Source organism: Patella vulgata, chromosome 3 (genome assembly GCF_932274485.2).
Source record: "Patella vulgata chromosome 3, xgPatVulg1.2, whole genome shotgun sequence".
Lineage (NCBI taxonomy): Eukaryota > Metazoa > Mollusca > Gastropoda > Patellidae > Patella > Patella vulgata.
In genome coordinates, this window is record NC_065881.2 from 68404749 (window position 1) to 68411445 (window position 6697).

At 36.1% G+C, this 6697-nt stretch overlaps 1 long non-coding RNA gene across 1 annotated transcript; it reads left to right on the plus strand.

Annotated features, from left to right (window-relative positions):
* Positions 1 to 4657: 4657 nt before the first annotated feature.
* On the plus strand, positions 4658 to 5825 carry LOC126816378 (uncharacterized). The gene is made up of 3 exons (XR_007678325.2): positions 4658 to 4743; positions 4881 to 5000; positions 5736 to 5825. It is a non-coding gene; the product is annotated as an uncharacterized LOC126816378 (long non-coding RNA).
* Positions 5826 to 6697: the final 872 nt, after the last annotated feature.

Here is a 6697-nt window from a genome sequence, read left to right on the forward strand (position 1 = left end):
CGGGCGCTGCTGTCGGAAGAGACATTGGGCATTATTGGCATGATGATAGCAGCAATATACGTGTTCACTATAATGGAAAATTGGAGAAAATACGAAAGAAGAGAACAGGCGAGATGAAAGATGCATTTGTTGTTTGCTATTGGGGAGACGGTGAATCTTTTTGATGACGATGGCACAGATTACGATGTTAGCCGATTCGAACTCGCTGTCGACTATATTTTTGGGGATCTTGTATTTACTGTAGTATAATGTACGCAGATTTCTCCCTCAACCGTCTTCAAGTTGTACAATGTCATCTTCTAGAGATCATGTTTAAGTATTATTACAAACTGTGATGTGACATTTGTTAAGCGCTTAGAAATATCACCGGATATAATGAAGCGCTCTAGAAGATGAATAATAATAATAATAATATTTTAATTATATTACATCCAATGTAGTTTCATTTTACAGGTCTTATTCTAAGCTATATTGCCTCCTATCGTATTATGATTATATATTGTTAATCGAAAATTTAATTTATCTGTTTCTTATCATCTTATGATCGTTAATCATTAATCGACAATTTAATTAAGACTAATTGATTATATATAAACCTATATTCATTTCTTGTTAGAGTTTATTGTTCCGTCTTATAGTACTTGTAAATATCTACAATCCCTCCAAATTTGGTGTCTTTATTTCAAATATTAAGGAAGTTATGATAAGTTTTATCTGTTTCTTACCATATTATGATCGTTAATTATTAATCGAAAATTTAATTAATACTAATTAATTTATTGTATATAATAAACCTATATTCATTCCTTTTTAGATTTTATTGGTTTATCTTATAGCACTTTTAAATGCCCACAATCCCTCAAAATTTGGTGTCTTTATCTCAAATATTAAGGAAGTTATGATGATTTTTATCCTTGTTATCCAGTTAACCAGCCAAAACAGTCACACTTGTCCTATTGATTTCCATGTTAAAGATACATTATGGGAGGTAAAATAAAGAGATGGCAGTTCTCGCTATAATAGTTAAAAACTAGATAGTGTAAAGGTAATATGCTGAAAATTTCAGTCAAATTGATCCACTATGATGAGCCGAGAAAGAAGCGGCTGAAATTTTTGCATAGTCTCGGTCATCATTACTAAAATCATTAATATAAACAGCATAGTCTCGATTATCCACTTTAATTATCAATAGCCGTTAGCGGCATATAGGAATCTAATCCAGCCAACATCGAGGGCTAGCCTTCACATCGAGAGTTTATTATGGCCTGGATAAGTTAATTAATGTCTAATTGATAATTTAGATAACATTTCAAGCATAAGGCTAAAGAAAGACTTGTAATAAGCAGATTTTGCTCTTGCATAATGCATGTTTAAATTTCAGCGCTAATAATTGTCCAGATTTCCAGCGTTTGAAATTCCATAACTTTCTTATTATTGAAGCTACAATACTGAATGAGGGCTTATTTATGAGGTTTTTATTAGCTCTTTCCATTTTTGTTATTAGATTTGATGTGGGACGGCTTTGAAAAAAATCTGCCACATACCTACATTATACCGAAAACCGTGTAATTCTTCTTTTAACCTCTTTTGACACTGAAAAGAATTCTCAAATTCATCTAATGATAGTGCTCTTAGGTCATTCTGTTATCTAATTGTACCAGGAAATCAAAAATTTGCCTTCTTCTGCTTTGGTCTGAATGCTTGGAAAATGGGTTTGCGGTTGTCAATTTTCAAAATTTCCTGGAGGGAGACCCCCCTCGGACGCTCACGCGCCTTCGGCGAGCTCGTGACGCGCCTTTGGCGCGTACTTGTGTGGGCCTTGGTCAATGACCTGACAGGTGGGCTTCGGCCCACCAGTCCGGCACTGCTGACATGCTTTTTAAAGTCGTGTAACTATAGTACTAAGTAGGCTAATAAATTTTCTTTATACAACTACAATCATTTGACATTTCTTTTAGTTTTAGTTGTTTTACATGATTCTATCCTCGCCAAACAGTGCGATATTACAATACACTGTATTATGTCCATGCAAATACTTACGTGGGATCCATGGAACAGATTTGTAGAATTATACTAAAAAGTCGCGGAAATTAGTAGAAAGACGCCCTGTCCTGTTAAGTAAAATAAGCTAAAGGAATGGTTGAACAATCATTTCTATGGCAACAATAACATCAAGTCGTGGCTTTCATTATGACGTCGTTTATTTATGACGTCTTTTAATTATGACTTTATTATGTCAGATTTTCTCATAGAGCATGACAATTTTTGTGACAAAGTAAATCGCTCCTATAACAAAACCGTCAACATTACTTTTTAAATTATTATCTTGAAATACTGCTGTGAATGGAAGGCATCAACATAAATTGAATGTTCTCTTAAGTCCATTAAACACATTTTATGATCATTAAACCAGGGATTTGTACTTGGAAGACTTTTACGAACGACTGGGTTATATTCTGGTCGTAGATACCGTCGAAGGCGGTTTTGGGAAATAAAATCTTCCAACGTCCTTTTCTATCTGAATACAAAAACATCCGTATTGCCTCTCATGTCAAAGTTGCAAGTAGAATGTGTTTAAATAAAAATTAAATAACACTAGCCATGTGGGCCAATATGAAATGCTTTCCATAATATGGTATAGGCCTATGTTAGGATTGGCTGATTGTATTATAGATGTGTTTAATCTTCAGTAATATAATATGAGCGCTGCAAGCATGCTTGAAACTATCTAATACCAGAAAACATGGAACAGCAAATCTGACTAGCTGCAGAGTAATTGTCCTATAGAAACGGTATAAAACCTAGAATACCGATGTAGGCCTACAAAGAATGAAATAAAACAAGAAAACTAACAACAATTAAAGATACAAATATGAAATATATTACATTAGTTTAAAATAACAAGAAAACAATTTAAAGTTAAACAATTATATCACTCGTTTGTCACCCAAGATAAAAAACTTAAACCAAAAAAAATATTAGTACACATGAATGAATGCATAAACAAATTCCGAATAGCAGAAAGAAAAATTATTTCTGAATTATGTCACCATTTTGGTTTACGGTACGGTACCAGCTGTTTAATGGCGCAACATCACAAACTGCGGGATATAATATATTGCGCCAAATTGTGATCTATCGGAGACGGGCTACATCAATCACAAAAACATACTTGTACACGGTAAATAAAATTCAATTAATATCAATCTTTCAGATATTTTAAATGTAAAAAAGAAAATATTACATAGGCCTAACTTCCACTCTAACTTCACTGTTGTCAGGGTAATTGACATGTACTGCAGTCATGATCTGTCGGTATCTTTTTTGGGGAGGTCCAAGGAGTCACGGTGGCTGTAAGTAAGGCACTGTTTCACAAACCAGGAGATCCCATGTTCCGAGTCATTGTGGAAAGTTTACTAAAGAGGTTAACATATTAAGGGCCTTTTAAAGCTTCCATTTATGTTTACTTTGTTGTTATGTGAAAACAATACCCAAATTTCAATTCTGTTGATCTGCTAGTTCTCCATCTGGGTGTTTAAGTATAAAAATGAAATCAATGAAATCAAAGCGGTATCTGTAATGAATTTTAAATGATTGACATTGTCAAATTTTATCTTTTAATTTCTGACCCAACCCAAATGATTGACATATTTCTAATTTACATATCAAATTTCAAATAACTATCTCGATCATCAGTCGATTATGTTTTATCAGATGATGACTGGCATATATAAGTAATAGTTTAGTTACTTCTCAGCTGTTTTTCTCTAGTTGACAGAACACCACAAAAGAAGTAAGTTGTCTTTCTTTCACATTTCAGGAGCCGTGCTGGCTCATTGATTGAGGTGCTGGCTCTATCCATTATGTCTAGGTTTCGCTCCAAATTCCTCAGAATTTTCCAATGCGACATCACCTTGCCTGGGACGAAAAACCTAGTCCCCGAGAAACATGGCCGTGTTCGTAAAAGAATCTTTCTATCCATTGCAAATGAAATGGGTGTTTAACGTCCTACTGTTCAGCACCGACCGGGCTTATGAAACGAGTAGAGCATCCCGAGGAACTTGCTCGGCCAACACCACGGCCGTCCGGTTGGTGAGTGGCCGCCAGCTTAAATTAATTTCAATTCAACAACAAACAGAACGAATTCGAAAGTAGTCGATGATACATTTATTCCAAGTTCGAATCGAAAACGATCGAAATTTTTGTTCGCTTGGAAAACCGCATTCACGCACAATAATAGCATACTTTTGAACCATGTCACTTAGCCACTGCGGCTCCAAGGGATGGAAATAATACAATGAAGGTCCTTCGTCTAAAAATGTTATCACCCAGCAACTTGCTATGTCCGTTGTGCAAAAGATCATCTGTTCTATGGAAGGGTATCGCTGCCAATATTAAAGGCTCTGCGACAATGATGCTATGTAGAAAGCGTGAAGGACAAATGGGATGTGGCAGAGCGCAAATGTAAAATGTAATGAGAGAAATGTAAAATGTAGAAACCTCGAAAAAAGCATTTTCCCACAAAACATTTGTCATTTGACACTTAACATTTGACGTTTTACATTTAACTCTTGCCTTAGAGGTATTTTGACTTTTGTCATTAGACTCATTACCGGTATTACAACTTTGTACATTGTACTTTTTACATATAATCAATGGAAAAGACATTGTAGCAGATCATTTAATATTGCAGCGATACCCATCCATGTTGTTCTCTGTGAGGCGACCCTTATTTATCTTGAAGTAAAATTGTGTTTTTGTGCATTTCAAAATCAAAATGAACAAAAAAAATACTTAACCTTGTTCGGAATTTTTAGATATTTTCCTTGATTTTAAGGTACATGTATTTACAATCAGTGTTTTGGTTATTTCATTTTCAGGTTACGATGCGCTGTGTGATTATTATCTGTCTTTTGGTGTTGGTGGGTGCATGTTCTGCACGTTCATTTGGAAATGAAGACGGCATGAATGTAAAAAGACTAGTTCCAGGTGTCAATATTGTAAGTACTACCAGGGCTGGGTTAAGCTTGCATGAAGCCCCTGTGACCCTTGCATCAACCGTAAAAAGGGCATATTCAAGAGCATGCACCTGGGTTGTCTTGAAAATTGAATGTCTCCTCAGGAAACATTAGGTAACATAGTAATAACATATCAATTTATTTACATTTTTTTTCGAACTTATTTGGGGGGTCCCTTGGAACTGCAGCCCCCCCCCCACCTCACAGACACATTTTTATCCAGCCCTAATATGTCCCTGGATCCACGGAGGCGTGGGTAAGACGCTGACTCGCTAGCCAGGAGGTCGGGATCCCTGCATTGGCCGAGAAAATTCATCGGGATTTCCCCTTGTCAGTGGTGCAGAACAGAGGGCCTGACAAGGACAGCTGTATATAGTCCTTCAGATGAGACGAAAAGCCGAGGTCCCTTGTATACATTGGAATGCGCGTGAAGATCCCTTGGCAGTTGGAATTCGATATAAGAGTAGGCGATAGTGCCGCTGCCCGGGCAAAATTTCCCTCAAAGCACACAGTATGGCGTATGCCCGTCTTCATTAGCCCAGATAGGATCAGAACAGTAGGACGTTAAACCCCATTTCATTTCATTTCATTTTCATGATATTTTCTAAGGCTGCCTGCACCATGGCTACAGAAATGTATTGTTTATTAATAATCAGGTAAGGTTAGACACCTGATAATATTATGTAAAGTATAATAGTTATAAATATCTTATTATAGAACTGTAAAAGTTATGGTCAGATGTGTGGAGGAGGTAGAGGCTGCTGTGGTGGAATGTACTGTGGACAATACAATATTTGTCAATACCGCATGTATTAAATGTTGTAATACAAAATAAAATAGTTTTCAATACCATTACATTGAATTTGTTTTACATTCCGTGGCCACTAGATACACCATGTCAATACTTGCATTTAATGTTGGCTGTCACTCGACATTAATAACTTACATATGATTCAATTTCATTTCAATGTGTAGTGTCACTGACAGACCTGATGATCCAAAGTGCACAGTTAGACCAATGCGGACCAATTGTTGCACCTCCGAGAAGTCTACAATTTACTTTGATAATAAAAGGGAATAGGGGAGTATCTGAATATATCAACTTCAAACTCTTTGGATACATGAAATAATTATATGACCCGATCCTCCTCCTCATTTTCTATGAAATAAAATTAAACCAGGAATTGATGACTAAATTGCTTAAGGCCAGATCATTTTTTGGTCAAGGTCGCCGAAATGTAGGCTAAATAACGTTAGGGCACGTGATTGTAGGTTAGGGTTGGGGTAAGTACTGGGGTTAGGTCCAGGGTCGGGATTAGCGCTAGCCCTGTTTACATCTCGTTACCAATGACGAAAAATTGAGTTGGCCTCATCATTTAGCACTAACCATGAATTTATGTTACCCCTTGAGGCCACCACTGTAGCTCAGAGTCTATGATTGGGACACAATTTTTTAAAAATTATAAATATTTGTAGGGGCATGTTTTGAAATGTGTATAATTTGACTAGGTCATAGCACTGTCGATGATAATCGTATGTACATTAGAGAATATTTTAAACAGTGTCCATGATAGGGCCTAGTCTGTACCATAGACAATATTCTAATCCATCATAGCAGTGCCCATGATAGTATGTATAATAGGGAATATTCTAATCCTTCAATAAAGTGTGTCAAGAAA